Here is an 18,516-nt window from a genome sequence, read left to right on the forward strand (position 1 = left end):
CTTTCTAGATTTTTTAACATGTCGTTGCTACTGTAAATTCAGCAATTACCCATGGTTCAACCAACATTTTGGAACAAGTGTTAACATTTACAACCCTCAGCACATGAAAAACAGTCACTTATTTTAATTCAATTCGCTGAGTAGGTTATCATAAGCAATACCATATTGACACGCTTGATGCTTAAAATTTGACAAATCTCCACAATCTGCATATGAATCTGATGTACTAGACAAATCTTACATTTTATGTAGTCTGGTGAATCTTATTAGAAGAAATTGGCTAATTTTGACATACCTGAGTTTTACCAATTCTACAGTTTGAATTGTTCATCACTATGAGCATATGTAGTCTTCAAGGGAGGTAGTAGACCAGTAATTTTTTATATTGGCCACAATTTATGAGCTTTCTTAATTCAGCTTCCCTTTCTTTCTCAAGATCATATAACTCCTTTTTGATGACATAATTTGTTTCTGCAAAAAAGAACAGCTGTTCTTTTGTAAGGACTCAAACTGAGTGAGCAGCAAATCTTCCTGATTGAAGCACGTCATTGAATCTCTGTCGAGGTCATGATAAGAGTGTAGTTTTATCAGTTTATGTTAGTCAGGCTGGAATTTGTCTAGTGTTCCAAAATTCTGAAAGGCCAATGGGACACTGAATTCCCGAAAACCCAATTGTTCTCAGTGTAACTTATCAAGACCAAAATCTGGAACACATGAAATGTACTTACAGTTGCAAGTATGTGTACAGCCATCAGCTGTCTAATGGAATGGTGACAATGAAAATTTGTGCCAGACCTGAGCTCAAATTGTGATTTCCCGCTTATTGCGAATGTTCACCTTACCATTAGACTATTTGAGCACGATTCACTGTCAGACCAAAACTTCCATATATCATCATTCATGCATCTGCAGCCTGCATTATGTATATTCTCATACAGGTTAGATATTTTACTTGAAAGTCACTTGCTCAGTCTCAGCAGATAAATATGATATTCATTGCCTGTGTTATTCCAAATTACAATGCAATGTTGCTTTGGGCATGCATGCACATCCAAAGCAACTACAACCATAGTGAAATAAATGAAATGTATTCGCAGTGTTGTGAATATGTACAACCATCAGCTGTATAATGGAATGAGGATAGTGGTAGACAATGGTTCACACATTGTTGTCAATGTTGCAAGTGTATATTTGTGTTGCATTGTGTCATCTGTTGTATAGGGTTGTTAGGTGTTTTATTTTCTTTTGCTGTGTTAAGTTTTTCTGAAAACAAAAAAAAGAAAGAATATTTTGCAATGAATGAGGCAGCAGACTGTCCAGTTGTTATCATTGTACCAGGCACAACTGTTTGTGGAATGTGTGAAGCAAGCAGTACGATAACAGCAATAAAACAAGGTGCTCTGCCTAAAACTGCTACTGCATTTGGTAGAATACTGAGAAAGACTGCATAGAAAACAAAATAAGGTCGTTTGTCATAGCTTGTTTTGAAATGTGAAACAAACATTCAAGGCTCTGGAATGAATCTCCCGTCAACAAAAAGAGACTAACAGCAAGCCAGGTTGTATGTAGTTGCCTTCCTGAAATTTCTGTCTTTTTCTAAGAAACAGTAATATCATATTTACCAGAAATTCAAAATCGTTAGGTGATGTCCAAGTGACATTAATGAAACTAAAGTTGTCTTCTGTATTCAGTTCCCATAATAGCAAGTTTTTCCCACCAGTTGTTTTGAAGTATGTCTTTGCTCACCAAAGATACACGATCAAAGGCAGAGCCACGTGTGAAAGCACCCACATGATTTACCAACTGACCTGCCTACACTGTGAAGCCTTCTATGTGGGAATGACCAACAACAAACTGTCCATTCGCATGAACGGACACAGGCAGACAGTGTTTGTTGGTAATGAGGATCACCCTGTGGCTAAACATGCCTTGGTGCATGGCCAGCACATCTTGGCACAGTGTTACACCGTCTGGGTTATCTGGATACTTCCCACTGACACCAGCGTATCAGAACTCTGGAGATGGGAACTTGCTCTTCAATATATCCTCTCTTCCCGTTACCCACCAGGCCTCAACCTCTGCTAATTTCAAGTTGCCGCCCCCCGTACATCACTTGTCATTCAACAACATCTTTGCCTCTGTACTTCCGCCTCGACTGACATCTCTGCCCAACCTCTTTGTCTTTACATATGTCTGCCTGTGTCTGTATATGTGTGGATGGATATGTGTGTGTGTGCGAGTGTATACCTGTCCTTTTTTTCCCCCTAAGGTAAGTCTTTCCGCTCCCGGGATTGGAATGACTCCTTATCCTCTCCCTTAAAACCCACATCCTTTTGTCTTTCCCTCTCCTTCCCTCTTTCCTGATGAAGCAACTGTGGGTTGTGAAAGCTTATCATTTGTGTGTGTTTGTGTGTTTTTTGTCTCTATCAACATACCAACGCTTTTGTTTGGTAGGTTACAGCATCTTTGTTTTTAGATATATTTTTCCCAGGTGGAATGTTTCCCTCTCTATGCGCAAAGAGGGAGACAGGGAGACAAAAGCATGTGACTTGTGGGATAACTATAAAGCGGTAATGATCAGGAGATAGACAAGGAAGAGACTTGAGCAAAGAAAGAAAAAGAATGCAGGTGTAGCATTAGTCATGCTGATCATTAGGAAATGTCAGTTTAATAAATACTCTGACAAATTGTAGGGTAGTGGTACTTGAATAGTATCTACTAAGAGTATCGAAGTTGAGAAGTAGAGGAGGACTCTAGGGATTAAATGAAGCAGTAAAAAATGAATGCAAAGTGTAGAACAGATTTTTATTTTACCAGAGAATACTTAATTATAGTATACTTAGGAATGTATACTAGGGTAATAAACCATGAGGCCTACTCAGAAAGGACAAGGGGGGCATACCCAGAATTTGCTAAGTATATAGGGCAGGCGTACGTACACAGAGATAGGATGACCTGTGGCCTAAATAATAGGAATGTTTAAAGGAGCATACCTATCAAAATGTAAAGAGGAAATGTTCTGATAAGGTCAACCCACAAGCAAGGTATAGGTACTGATCCTAGGAGAAGTGGACAATATTGTTACAAAAGTCACAAATTTTATAGGGATTATTCTGGGAAGTTTGAATTCTATGCACAACTAGCATTGTTACGTTTCATGTAAGTTTACGAGTGTCAAAAAGAACACTTTCATTTTGACCAGAGTTCCTCGAAGCTAAAAAAATAGTAAAAATAGTATATACTAAGGAAAAATAGTACAAAAAATGAGAACAGGAAGTAGATTACTCATGTGTCATGAACACCTGAAGTTTACGATTGAAAATAGGGAAAGAGTCCTTAGAATTCCTAAATGCTAGGGAAGCTGACTGAACCACGAATAAATGTTCATGTATGAATGTCAAAGTAAAGTAAGAACAGAATAAAGAAATGCTCAGCTAAAGACTGTTCTAGAGGAAAAACAAAGATTGTTGTTGAAGTGAAAGATGTATGTATCTACATCTACATTTATACTCTGCAAGTCACCCAACGGTGTGTGGCAGTGGGCACTTTACGTGCCTCTGTCATTATCTCCCTTTTCTGTTCCAGTTGCGTATGGTTCGCGGGAAGAATGACTGCTGGAAAGCTTCCGTGTGCGCTGAAATCTCTCTAATTTTACATTCGTGATCTCCTCGGGAGGTATAAGTAGGGGGAAGCAATATATTCAATACCTCATCCAGAAACGCACCCTCTCGAAACCTGGACAGCAAGCTACACCGCGATGCAGAGCGCCTCTCTTGCAGAGTCTGCCACTTGAGTTTGCTAATCATCTCCGTAACGCTATCATGCTTACCAAATAACCCTGTGACAAAACGCGCCACTCTTCTTTGGATCTTCTCTATCTCCTCCGTCAACCCGATCTGGTACGGGTCCCACACTGATGAGCAATACTCAAGTATAGGTCGAACAAGTGTTTTGTAAGCCACCTCCTTTGTTGATGGACTACATTTTCTAAGGACTCTCCCAATGAATTTCAACCTGGTACCTGCATTACCAACAATTAATTTTATATGATCATTCCACTTCAAATCATTCCACACGCATACTCCCAGATATTTTACAGAACTAACTGCTACCAATGTTTGTTCCGCTATCATATAATCATACAATGAAGGATCCTTCTTTCTATGCATCGCTATACATTTACTTTGTTGGTGTTAAGGGTCAGTTGTCACTCCCTGCACCAAGTGCCTATCCGCTGCAGATCTTCCTGCATTTCACTACAATTTTCTAATGCTGCAACTTCTCTGTATACTACAACATCATCCGCAAAAAGCCGCATGGAACTTCCGACACTATCTACTAGGTCATTTATATATATTGTGAAAAGCAATGGTCCCATAACACAACCCTGTGGCACGCCAGAGGTTACTTTAACGTCTGTAGACGTCTCTCCATTGAGAACAACATGCTGTGTTATGTTTGCTAAAAACTCTTCAATCCAGCCCCACAGCTGGTCTGATATTCCGTAGGCTCTTACTGTATCGAACACCTTCCGGAAGTCAAGGAAAATAGCATCTACCTGGGAGCCTGTATGTAATATTTTCTGGGTCTCATGAACAAATAAAGCAAGTTGGGTCTCACATGATCGCTGTTTCTGGAATCCGTGTTGATTCCTACAGAGTAGATTCTGGGTTTCCAGAAATGACATGTTCTAAAATTCTACAACAGATCGGCGTCAGAGATATAGGTCTATAGTTTTGCGCATTTGCTCGATGACCCTTCTTGAAGACTGGGACTACATCTGCTCTTTTCCAATCATTTGGAACCCTCCGTTCCTCTAGAGACTTGCGGTACACGGTTGTTAGAAGGGGTGCAAGTTCTTTCGCGTACTCTGTGTAGAATCAATTTGGTATCCCATCAGGTCCAGTGGACTCTCCTCTGTTGAGTGATTCCAGTTGCTTTTCTATTCCTTGGACACTTATTTCAGTGTCAGCCATTTTTTTGTTTGTGCAAGGATTTAGAGAAGGAACTGCAGTGCGGTCTGCTTCTGTGAAACAGTTTTGGAAAAAGGTGTTTAGTATTTCAGCTTTACCCGTGTCATCCTCTGTTTCAATGCCATCATCATCCCGGAGTGTCTGGATAAGTTGCTTCGAGCCACTTACTGATTTAACGTAAGACCAGAACTTCCTAGGATTTTCTGTCAAGTCGGTACATAGAATTTTACTTTCGAATTCACTGAATGATTCACGCATAGCCCTCCTTACGCTGACTTTGACATCGTTTAGCTTCTGTTTGTCTGAGAGGTTTTGGCTGCGTTTAAACTAGCAGTGAAGCTCTCTTTGCTTTTGCAGTAGTTTCCTAACCTTGTTGTTGAACCACGGTGGGTTTTTCCCGTCCCTCACAGTTTCATTCGGCACGTACCTGTCTAAAACACATTTTACGATTGCCTTGAAATTTTTCCATAAACACTCAACATTGTCAGTGTCGGAACAGAAATTTTCATTTTGATCTGTTAGGTAGTCTGAAATCTGCCTTCTATTACTCTTGCTAAACAGATAAACCTTTCTCCCTTTTTTTTAATATTCCTATTTACTTCCATATTCAGGGATGCTGCAACAACCTTATGATCACTGATTCCCTGTTCTGCTCTTACAGAGTCGAAAATTTCGGGTCTGTTTGTTATCAGTAGGTCCAAGATGTTATCTCCATGAGTCGGTTCTCTGTTTAATTGCTCGAGGTAATTTTCGGATAGTGCACTCACTATAATGTCACTCAATGCTCTGTCCCTACCACCCGTCCTAAACATCTGAGTGTCCCAGTCTATATCTGGTCAATTGAAATCTCCACCTAAGACTATAACATGCTGAGAAAATTTATGTGAAATGTATTCCAGATTTTCTCTCAGTTGTTCTGCCACTAATGCTGCTGAGTCGGGAGGTTGGTAAAAGGAGCCAATTATTAACCTAGCTCGGTTGTTGAGTGTAACCTCCACCCATAATAATTCACAGGAACTGTCCACTTCTACTTCACTACAGGATCAACTACTACTAACAGCGACAAACACGCCACCACCGGTTGCATGCAATCTATCCTTTCTAAACACCGTCTGTGCCTTTGTAAAAATTTCGGCAGAATTTATCTCTGGCTTCAGCCAGCTTTCCGTACCTATAACGATTTCAGCTTCGGTGTTTTCTATCAGCACTTGAAGTTCCGGTACTTTACCAATGCAGCTTCAATAGTTTACAATTACAATACCCATTGCTGCTTGGTCCCCGCATGTCCTGACTTTGCCCCACACCCTTTGAGGCTGTTGCCCTTTCTGTACTTGCCCGAGGCCATCTAAAATTTATTGTTGTGATATGAAATGTTGTTATGAGTGATATTATTTACATAATGAGTGTGTAGAAAATATTGTGTGTCCGATCTGAGGGGGGGGGATATGTAGTGTTTCAAGAATTTCTGCGTAAATGCTAGAACCACTCAGTCTTCTGTCATCTCGAACACATGATATTTTAGAAATGATTGTGGGATTATGGAATCCTACGTACTGCGCATCACATGTTTGTGTGTGGAGGTTTGAAATTCAGTCACAAGAAGAATGTAGATGCAGCGGTCGAATGGCAACGACAGGTACTTGTCGGACGATCCATGGAAGTTTTAGTGAAAGTGTACGAATGAACCATGGAGCTTCTGTGGTGTTTTGTGAGAACAGTTGAGAAGGTACTCTTGAGAAAAACTTTTGTCTTAGTCTTCTTGAAGAGAAGACGTTTATTATGGAGACTTGCCATGGAGTTTAAGCCAACTTTCTCTTATATGTAAATTAGTTTGTTTCTAACATTTGGAGACATGAGAGGCTTACGAAGCAGTATATCTTTGTATGAAGAGTGAGATTTGTAATATGTCTGAAGTTTAAACATACGCCGTTAGTGGAAGCAAATGAAATTGGTATGTCTACTTATTTTATAAGTCGAGAGAGTCTTCAGGAATTCCTGTACCTAGCAGCATACTTCGGAGAAGAAAGTGAAAGAGAGTTTGCAGCAACAGGCTAACCAGCAAGGAAAGTCGGCCGAGCATGTCAAGTAAGTCATTTTGTAAAAGAAGTGGAAGTTAGTACGAGGTGCATTCAAGTTCTAAGGCCTCCGATTTTTTTTCTAATTAACTACTCACCCGAAATCGATGAAACTGGCGTTACTTCTCGATGTAATCGCCCTGCAGACGTACACATTTTTCACAATGCTGACGCCATGATTCCATGGCAGTGGCGAAGGCTTCTTTAGGAGTCTGTTTTGACCACTGGAAAATCGCTGAGGCAATAGCAGCATGGCTGGTGAATGTGCGACCACAGAGAGTGTCTTTCATTGTTGGAAAAAGCCTAAAGTCACTAGGAGCCAGGTCAGGTGAGTAGGGAGCATGAGGAATCACTTCAAAGTTGTTATCACAAAGAAACTGTTGCGTAACGTTAGCTCGATGTGCGGGTGCGTTGTCTTGGTGAAACAGCACACGCGCAGCCCTTCCCGGACGTTTTTGTTGCAGTGCAGGAAGGAATTAGTTCTTCAAAACATTTTCGGAGGATGCACTTGTTACCGTAGTGCCCTTTGGAACGCCATGGGTAAGGATTACGCCCTCGCTGTCCCAGAACATGGACACCATCATTTTTTCAGCACTGGCGATTACCCGAAAATTTTTTGGTGGCGGTGAATCTGTGTGCTTCCATTGATCTGACTGGCGCTTTGTTTCTGGATTGAAAAATGGCATCCATGTCTCATCCATTGTCACAACCGACGAAAAGAAAGTCCCATTCATGCTGTCGTTGTGCGTCAACATTGCTTGGCAACATGCCACACGGGCAGCCATGTGGTCGTCCGTCAGCGTTCGTGGCACCCACCTGGATGACACTTTTCGCATTTTCAGGTCATCATGCAGGATTGTGTGCATAGAACCCACAGAAATGCCAACTCTGGAGGCGATCTGTTCAACAGTCATTCGGCGATCCCCCAAAACAATTCTCTCCACTTTCTCGATCATGTCGTCAGACCGGCTTGTGCGAGCCCGAGGTTGTTTCGCTTTGTTGTCACACGATGTTCTGCCTTCATTAAACTGTCGCACCCACGAACGCACTTTTGACACATCCATAACTCCATCACCACATGTCTCCTTCAACTGTCGATGAATTTCAATTGGTTTCACACCACGCAAATTCAGAAAACGAATTATTGTACGCTGTTCAAGTAAGGAAAACGTCGCCATTTTAAGTATGTAAAACAGTTCTCATTCTCGCTGCTGGTGGTAAAATTCCATCTGCCGTATGGTGCTGCCATCTCTGGGACGTATTGACAATGAATGCGGCCTCATTTTAAAACAATGCACATTTTTCTATCTCTTTCCAGTCCGAAGAAAAAAATCGGAGGCCTTAGAACTTGAATGCACCTCGTATATTTACTTCGCACTTAATTGTCATCCAAAGCCGTTAAATATCTGCATGTGAAACAATGAGCAATAACATTACTATTTTTCCTTGTCACAAGTATTTCTCATGTTGCAACTGCAAACATATGCCTCTAAAGAGTTCTTGCTACAACTGAAGATTCTCCTGTCACTAACAGATGCATAAACATCAACTTGATGCTATAGTGATTGACAAGTCGATAGCCTCGTTCTAGTCACCTTTACAGTGCCACGATATTACGATTACATTAGTTCCTGCAAAAAACAGTGTGAAGTTCACTTGACCGATCATCATTGCGCACAGTGAAGCTAAATGTTGCAAATTGTGTTGGCAATGCCGATAGTGGATTACATCAGCATTTCCACTCTCACGTCTACCCTCTTCACAATGGCCTAAAATATTCCCTTAACTCTTATCACCCATGGTACTAACCTTCTGTCATTTGTGCCACTTATTATTTAGTCACATCAAATATCAGTAGGAAGAAAATGGGATGAAGTCAACTGAGACGTCGAGTAAGAACATAGAATCTAGTAAATGTTACTAGGAGAAATTTAAAAACAGGGAATTTTTAGCATTGATCTTATGGGTTTTTCACAGAGGCCACGAATGTATGGTGTAGAATTGCGAGAAACGTAAAACTGGAGAACGTAAAATCAATGTTCCACTGTATCTGGGAAATGTGTACTTTAACTGGGACAACATAGCCCAGCAGCGGTTCAAGAACAATGAAGAGAATGGTGACAATCAGCAGAAAGTCTGCTTAGTGGATGAACAATTGAAGAACAGGGCCCATCTTCATGAGACAATGACATAGTTCTACATAAATAATATTTTGGTCCTATGCCACATTGTGAATCTGAATATGACAGAAGCAACAAAATCTCACACTTGATGAAAGGAGTTGCAGGAGAAATGTACCAAGCTCTTCTGGTTGAGGATGTCACAACAAACAAGAAAAAAATCAGATGTTGCCAGTGGATTGAGGAAATGTAAGAGAAAAGAATCAAACAAAATAAGTATGACTGGCTCCTGAATGTGGTCCCTATGGTGTCTGTGAAAGACCACAATGACCTTGTCTGTCTCATATGCCAGGTAGTAGCAGGAGAAATATAGCAGTTTATGGCAGCCAGAAATTTCTGACCAAGTAAGCAAGAGATAGCAGCCATGAATGTCAACCTCCTATGTTGGGAGTTAATAGAGAATATTGGAGAAGACATGTATCATTATCACCAGTCTCCTACACCATTCCTATGTGTCAGGAAAAATGGTCTCGGCCACCCTGAATTTGTGCCACAGCTGTCGAACAACAACCCAGCATCTGACCTCTGAAGGTACAACCATCTCGTCTGTCAAGCATAACACCCCACAGAAGGACAGAGGACAACACACTGGTATGTTTCCACTGCAGACACCCTATACATGTTACATGCTGCATCAGAGAAAGAAGGTGGTTGTTTGACAATTACTACATTTCTTGCCATTAACCATCACGACAGTTATGTTCATCCCAGTCAGCTGCGGGTGATTATGGTCAACTTGTTTGATAAAGCCCACTGCTGTACCCTCAATGAGGTCATGCCCCAACACACGCTAGCCATTCCCCGTCACTGTTCATAGGTACCAGCAGCTTACATAGCCATTGTGTTGAGGAGAATCGAGCAAGGCGGCCATCTGTTGACAGTTACCAAAGTGGCAGTGAATCTCATCAACATCACCATCAGGGCCAACCAGTTCAAACATTAGTCAACTAGGGGACCTTTTTTCTTTATTGCTGAATACTTATCAATGATGTCCAGCTGACAGGAACATGTATTGTAAGAATAACTATCGATGGGAGAATACAGTCTTTGGAATTTTTTGTTTTGACAGAATATAGTCATAATGTTATTCTTGGATGGGACTTCTTGTATACCATCAAACGGGGTGATTTCGGGCGGTTTTGTCGTTATTTTGATTGTAACTTTCGTATATATTTTTTGATTAAATTGATTGTTATGGATGTGGTAGGGTATATGTGTAACGAATAAAATATCCCAGAACCAGGAAGTGTACGTGTAGGTATATTTATCTGAGGCAGTTAAATAAAGTGTCCGAAGTCACCCCATGGATTGGGGTGATTTCGGACACGTGTTTTTTAAATCTCTATCCAAAGTTACAGTATATAGAGGGCGAATTCGGACAGTTACTGACTTTTTTAAAATTTCTACATGCTTTTTATTTGATTTTGGTGACATTTTACACATTTTAAGATAGCCCTTTGTTACGAATAAGTGATATGGAATGATATAATTAATTTTACGTACTACAGATACGTTCTGCACGAGCTCATTTAATATTTTTGCTTACACGAATGGAAAGATCTCCTGATAGTCATTTGAGGAATAAATGCACCCATTCTTCTCCTGGCAAATTATTACGAAATTTCAAGGTAGCATTTAACTAAATATCTAATATCCAATTTAGTGAAGGGAAATCCCCAATGTGCAGCTCTCAAGATACTTTGCTTCAACATTTCTTTTTCTTCTTTATTTAGCACTGGCTGTCCTCCTGTTTTTTTCGGATGTGCTTTCTGCACTTTATTTTGTAGGGTTGATGTAGGTATACCATACAAATCACACGCTTTTCTGTACAGTAATTTGCCACTCTGAATATCACGAACAGCTTTATCTAGAAGTTCTGGGTCATAATTACACTGTACTGTAGCATCTCTCCTGCTCTTATACATTCTTGGCATTGTCCGAAATCACCCCACACAGTACACAGTTTTACAAAACCGTCGTTATTTTATAAACTTGCACAAGAAACTCAACAAACTTGTACAGAAATTGTCTCAATGCTGTTAGCTACTGAGCGCGTCGACAATTACGGTTACAATAATTTCCCGCTTGTTGCAACAATAGAAAGTTTCCACTTCACGATAATGCATGGATTTTTAACATTGAGACTTTTCGTCAATTATTCACCTAGGGAAACAATTGACACAAAATAAAAGTTGTGGAAAGTGATAAATGCAATTTTGCTCTTAAAATAACTGGTACACAGACGTTAAAATAACTAAGTCTTTGTTTCTATGCAGTGGCAAAGAGCAAATAAGCCATACTGTCCGAATTCGCCTCGGTGTCCGAAATCACCCCGTTTGACGGTACATTGTAAACAGTTGTATGCTGTGGAAGAATGGAGCTCCAAGTTGATGAAGCTATTCCAATAAGTATATGTAACAAAAGATTGCCCAAAGCAGTTGTTTTCCATCGAAGATGTTATTTCACCTTCATCAACGAGACAAGTTCTCTTTGTCAGTGTAAATGCTCACTTAAATTGTGAAGTATTTGTTGATTTTATAAGACTACTCAGGCTCACAGAAGAAATCTGCATAATAACAATCATAATAAGCATTACAGGTGACAAAGGTGAACATCCACCAATTAGCCAGCCCTTTATAGGGTGTCTCCGCTGTATCCTTTCTTTCAGGAGTGCTAGTTCTGCAAGGTTCGCAGGAGAGCTTCTGTAAAGTTTGGAGGGTAGGAGACGAGATACTGGCAGAAGTAAAGCTGTGAGTACCGGGCGTGAGTCGTGCTTCAGTAGCTCAGATGGTAGAGCACTTGCCCGCGAAAGGCAAAGGTCCCGAGTTCGAGTCTCGGTCGGGCACACAGTTTTAATCTGCCAGGAAGTTTCACATCAGTGCACACTCTGCTGCAGAGTGAAAATCTCATTCTGGAAACATCCCCCACGCTGTGGCTAAGCCATGTCTCCGCTATATCCTTTCTCTCAGGAATGCTGGTTCTGCAAGCTTCGCAGGAGAGCTTCTGTAAAGTTTGGAGGGCAGGAGACGAGATACTGGCAGAAGTAAAGCTGTGAGTACCGGGCGTGAGTCGTGCTTTGGTAGCTCAGATGGTAGAGCACTTGCCCGCGAAAGGCAAAGGTCCCAAGTTCGAGTCTCGGTCGGGCACACAGTTTTAATCTGCCAGGAAGTTTCAAGACACTCCAGGCTTCGCACTGTTCTTCTGCTCCACAGTTGGAAGACCAACATGAAAATGGGATACCCTGTTCCCATTGCAACTCAATGAGACTCAGGTTGACTATACAAAACCCACCTTTGACTCAGGACTGAAGATGAAAGACAACTGACTCGCATACAAACCTTGGACACCCAGAAGAAGGAAGAAGAATGCTAGAAAACAAATCTCCAACCAACCAGATATGTGGTCATTCTATACAATAAGCCGTTGCACATAATGGTATGTGGTTGCGACAGTCAGCATCCTGGACGTTTTGCCACTCAGCAATGCTTCGGCCCAATGCTTACGGAACTGCAGTTTTTCTACTCCCAACAATCTGCATGAGTGTGCCTCTTCCCCTGCTTGTGCAATATTTGTAATCAAAATTTCTCAGTCTTAGGGCCCATCTTATCAGTCTACTGGAACGGGTCTTCAATCCTAGTAACCATTTGAATGTGGACTTTTGTCCACACAAATAACAGTGGAAGTAAGAAATGCCATAGATAACAGCCAACGTTTCCTTGTCACTTGTGGAATAACTTCGCTCTACTTTGTTCAGCTGTCAGGACGTGTACACCACAGGAGTTCTTTATTATCTGTGCTCTGACTGAGGATTCAACAAGGCACCATAGTGCTCACATCACTAGATAGAATGAATTCTTTTTCTAAGTTTGGAAATATCATAACTGGGCAAGATGTCAGTGCTTGTTTCTAAGTATCGAATGAATGCTGTTCATCATTTTGTAGACCACTCAAATTCTGCTCCTTTACATTGCAGACGTTTGGCAATTTCACCAAAGCTCTTCATAAATTTATGACAATAATTACAGTGACACAAAAAGTTGCAGTTCTTTGCTGTCTATGGTGGCGAAAGGTTCCTAACTGCTGAGATTAAGTGTCTATCTGTTCTTTCTCCTTCCTGATGAATCACATGGTCAAGATAATTACCTAAATTGGTGCAAAATAACATTTATCAATGCTTAGTGTCATCAAGATAAAACCATACATTGTACCCCATTCAGTAAACTTTGAAAAGTGGTGGGTTCAATTTTTATTGCTAATGACATTTGACAGTACTGGAAATGGTACTAGGGAATGATAAAAGCTGTCTTCAGCTGATCTTCAGCACTACCTCCAGTTGATGATACCCACTCTTCAAACCCACATTTCAAAAGTTTTTGCACTGACTCATATTGTCCAGAGTCCCTGTTATGTTGACTATGGGATATGCAATGGTGATAGCTTGTGCATTAAGGTATCAATAGTCACAGAAAAATCTGCATTTTCTAATGTCGTCTTGTGCGTTTCATTGGGATCCAAGTAACAGGTGATCCCTATGGGCTATCACTATATTCAATAATACCGTCTGCTAGGTGTTAGATTGATTCATTCTTCAATTATTTATTCCTACATTTTGGAATTCTGTATGTTTTCTTATACACTGGAGCATTATTACCTGTGGGTATCCTGTGCTGTGTGACTGGCGTTGCTGGTAACAGACGTCTCAGATTGCATAATTCTGCGAACTGAGATAATAAGGTGTGCATCACTTTCCTACCATTTTTTTTATAAAAATTTTACATTATTGCATGTGTGCTGACAGTTTTTTTGTGGCAGAGGTATTCACTTAACCTGTCTTTGTCGTATTCCTCTAAAACATCCAGATTAGCACTCAACAGACCTTTTGGCAGATTCACTTTGTTCACACCAAAATATTGAGGTTGACAGGAACCATGAAATCTCCATCCACATCACTGATGTGTACTGTGGTTCTGCTTACAAGGCAGTGCGACTTATCCACTTCTTCATTAGTTCCAAAAAACCCTTAATTCCCATGCTAAAACTAAGCTGTGTTGCCCCAATGGCCTCACAACATTGTCACTCACTCCACACAATCCATACTGTGGAGAATTCAATCTCTTTCTGCTCAAGACATCCATACTGACAACAGACACATGAGCCCCTGTGTCCACTGCAAATGTATGTTCATCTTCATCCACTTTGCCTACCAAGCTGCACTCTCCCTCTGCATATGTTTTTGCAGTCTCATTTTTTATTGATAATGGTGTGTGATGGATGAGGCATCCCTGTTCTCATTTGATGACTGGTTATTCAGACGTTGCTTGTCCCATTTTCTTACAGAAATCTTGCACCTTGTGGCCTACCTCCCCGCATTCATAACATTCTGGATGATGACATTGCTCCCTGTGTGGCTCATAGGCCCACACATGTAATGCTGAGAAAACACCACAGTCACACTCTGCCTCCATGTAGCAATGTCGATATTCTCTATTCGTGTGGCAATCCTAATGGCAGCAGGTAAATCACTTGGATTCTCCATTCTGACCTTTCGTGACATTTCGGCAGAAATACACCTTACAAACACATCTTGGACTCTATCCTCTTCCTCACACAGGATGACTCTGTTGACATCTGCTTTGCACATTAGCTAATATATGTGGGCATTCAATTTCCTAATTCTGTCAAAGATAGACTACACTGGACTCACTGTGTTTCTGCAATAGCGACTGAGTTTCTCTCTGGAAAACATTGCACTTTTCTGTTTATAATAATGCTGGACAAGACCGGTAGGCAGCTTATCATACATTATGGCCTTAATAATAGTCTTATGTTAACATAACACACATTTTCGCATTGACTACAAACTGCAATTTAGCAATATTTAAGGTCATTTCCTCTGACTATTTTCTCATTTTTGTGGCAGATTTCACATCATCAATAAAAGCAGATACATCCTCAATTGCATTTCCCAAAAAATGATGCTATAAGGTTAGCTGGTGTGGGATCAACGGATGGGTCAGATGTACTCAACACAGGTTTGGTCTCCCCTGAATCAGAATGTATTTGCTTGCCCAGCAGCAGCTTCCCATTTCTCTATGCTCTTGTGCAATATCGTGTTATCTTGCTCTAGTCTCCAAGAGTGTGGCTATATGCCTCTCAGGGCTTCCACCGTTTTGTTCAAAGTCACTGTTTGTGTTTAATGTTCGTGTGACCTTCATCCGCCATTATACAAGAAAAATATGGATACAGTTCATCCAGTATTCAAATAAAAACAAACTCCACTTAATCTTTGCACCATTTCATGGCCCAACAAGACTCTGCAATACTGTGCCCCATGACTAAACCACCTACACAAACTGCATGTAGCTGGCACAGTTTGAACACATGGCAAATCATGTCAGTATTGACATCTCACTGGCTATAGATAAACCTCCCTAGTATTTCCATGCAACAAAGACAAATCCGTAGGTTCTTGCTGCTTAGGAAATGGCACTTTTGGCATGCTGTGGAGGTCCTTAAGGCTCAACACGGGCACTTCCAAAGACACAAGATGAAGGCCAACAAATATTAGTCACTCACCACACTTCATCTTAGTGAATTGAAATCCATAGTTGTTGATCTTCCAGTGGAGTTGCACAGATGATGTCAGCTGCTGCTCTTGCTATAGACGTGTGGGTGTGGCATCAGGCATTGACGTCTCTACCACTGGTAACCACTTGCTGACACCAGATACGTTGGTCTGGTCCCAGACTCCTGCAATACAGGATTGCCTTCCCAAGTGCTGGTAGCTCAGTCAGTCCAGAAGCGCATGGATCTGTTCAGCTGTAATGGGCAGGTGTCCACACGGTAGTACTGCTGTGCAGAGGACAACTCATGTGATGACCATTACGTCATGTCCAGTCAGTGCCCCTGAGGTGTCGAAGCTTGTGTGGCTTGTGATGGAAAGTGATGAACAGCAGCTCTGTGAGCTGATCTCCAAAGTACTGTCATTGACATCGAAGATTTGTATCTGGGAGACTCACCCTCTAGCCCAACCTGAAGTACTCGTTTTCATGTAGAGTTTGACCTGCAGCCTCCAGTTAGGAGTCAGAGGCCGACAGTGTCATTGTTGGTTGCAGAAATGAGGTGAGCAACAGAAGTATGTCCTCCTCACAAGGGTGGATGGCTAACAGCTTCTTGGCCCGCTGGTCAAACCTCCAGTAGGCCAGCAAGTTGGTGACACTCTTGTATCTCATCAGTGATGACCCAGAACTTGACACTGCAGTGTAGGGTGACAGAGTTCTTCAAACGAGGCTTGTGACTCTGTAAAAGGTCGTATATGACCAGGCACACTTAGGGTCGACTGAAATAGACTCCCCTGCATCACATGACAGCTGTGACTGAGGTCACTGATTAAGAAAGATGTAGTATTTATGCTGGTACTTTCTGCATGCTGACGTCATGTGTACTTGTTTTCTGATGCAGCCACCTCTCCTATTGGCTTCATTTTCATAACTTCATCTTTCAGATGCTCTTTTTCTGCTACATCAGTGGCTGAGTATTTAGTGTTTATATTGTAACTGGGCTTTCTTATGACGCTCTGCTCCGTCACCTGTATGACTGCATCTGTCTGTTACCATGATGTCGTTATGCTTTGTTTTTAGTAGCCCTCCACTGAACGTCTTCTAAAACCTTTTAACAGTGAAATTTGAACTCAACGCACAAAAAATAGTTTTTGTTGTGTTTGGCTTATCTGTGCAAAATTTTATTTAAATTTGGAGACGATCAGATGGGGATGAAACCTAAAACATGTCCACTTGCTTGCTGTGGCCTCATAAGGCTGAGTGCACCCTGTTCCAATCCTCCTACCAAAGAAAAGTTGCTGGCTGTATTGGGAATCGAACCCAAATCCTTCTTGTGACAATCAGCCAAGCTGACCACTCAGCTATTGAAGTGGACATTTTAATTCATAGTGGCCTCATTATTACAAAAAAGATTTATTACCCAGAGAATCAGCAGAGAAGGTCATAGCTGATAATGAAAAGTAGAGTTTCACTACATCCCATTTTAAATAATTTACGTAAGAATCATCCAACTTTGGGATAAAGACAGTGTATCCTTGTATCAGTACCCACTTCTGTTACTCCTTTGTGTTGGGCAAAAACAAGGCACCTTTATTCATTTCAGCTTTATAAAAGTTAATATCAATAAAGATAAATTTGATTATATTTAAAACAGCAGAAATAAATTCAAGAAGAAGCAGTGCTGTTGTTTTATGATGAGGTACTGGAGTGAATGACCTCTTGTGATGATGTTTCAGCAATGTATAGTAGTGACAGTTTTATTTAGAATAAAGTAATTTTTACTCTGCTAACGTATCTTTTTAGGGAATAACTCATTCATCTAATTTTTTAATGTCCTTATCTCACTTTATCTTAGTTTATGGAAATGCTGTAAATAATTTGATACTCTTATGTGACAACTTTGTGCATGTTCCAATATTCTTTGAACATTATTCACAGAATGCTTGTAACCATTTCATCTAGCTACACCATGTGCAACATCTCCACATTGGAGTCAGTGATGCATAACTTGAGCTTTTGGTTAAATACCAGCCATGATGATGTATTGTGAAAACTATTGTCTGATGAATGAATCCTGATGTACGCTGGATAAAATCAATAGCACACATTATGACTAGTAACTTCATCAGGACAGCTTGACATCATACAACGGAAACCAAATTCCAAGTTTGTTTCTCTGTCGTGGGCAGTAATACTGTCAAAGATAGATCCCGTTATTGTGAAGAAATGAATGACAGGACACTATTAGTCCAACAATTACAGGATATACTGTTGGTCACATGAATTGAAACATGCTTCCGTGTCCTCCAAATCCATCATACATGTTAGGCTTTGCTGTCCATAATCAGTGGACTGATTATAATAGTACTGTTATGTGGCCTCCATTGTCTCATGAACTAACATCTATAGATTTTGGTTTATGATTTGGTTGAAGGCAGAATTATATAGAAAACAAATGAAGTGTGAGATGAACTACTAGGCTACTGCAATCTTTATAAATGAATGAAGACATGTACTAAAACAAGCAGTGCAACATATTCCCATAAGCCTGCAAAAGTGCATTAAAATTAATGATGGTGCTCTTGAAACTTGATTGAATTCTATCAGATTAATTGTGAATATTTTAAAATTTGTTTTGGACAGCAGTAAATTTGTAACTTGACAAATAAATTATGATCTAATAATAATGACTAACACAGACAGACAAATTATAAAATAAACATTTTTA

General features: G+C 40.6%; 1 protein-coding gene across 2 annotated transcripts in view; it reads left to right on the forward strand.

The window, feature by feature from the left end:
- The window catches only part of LOC124805118 (katanin-interacting protein-like), a 323,814-nt gene that overhangs the window by 137,604 nt on the left and 167,694 nt on the right, over nt 1–18,516 (forward strand). The window lies entirely within an intron of this gene.

The sequence above is a fragment of the Schistocerca piceifrons genome, chromosome 7 (genome assembly GCF_021461385.2).
Source record: "Schistocerca piceifrons isolate TAMUIC-IGC-003096 chromosome 7, iqSchPice1.1, whole genome shotgun sequence".
In the NCBI taxonomy this organism is placed as follows: Eukaryota; Metazoa; Arthropoda; class Insecta; order Orthoptera; family Acrididae; genus Schistocerca; species Schistocerca piceifrons.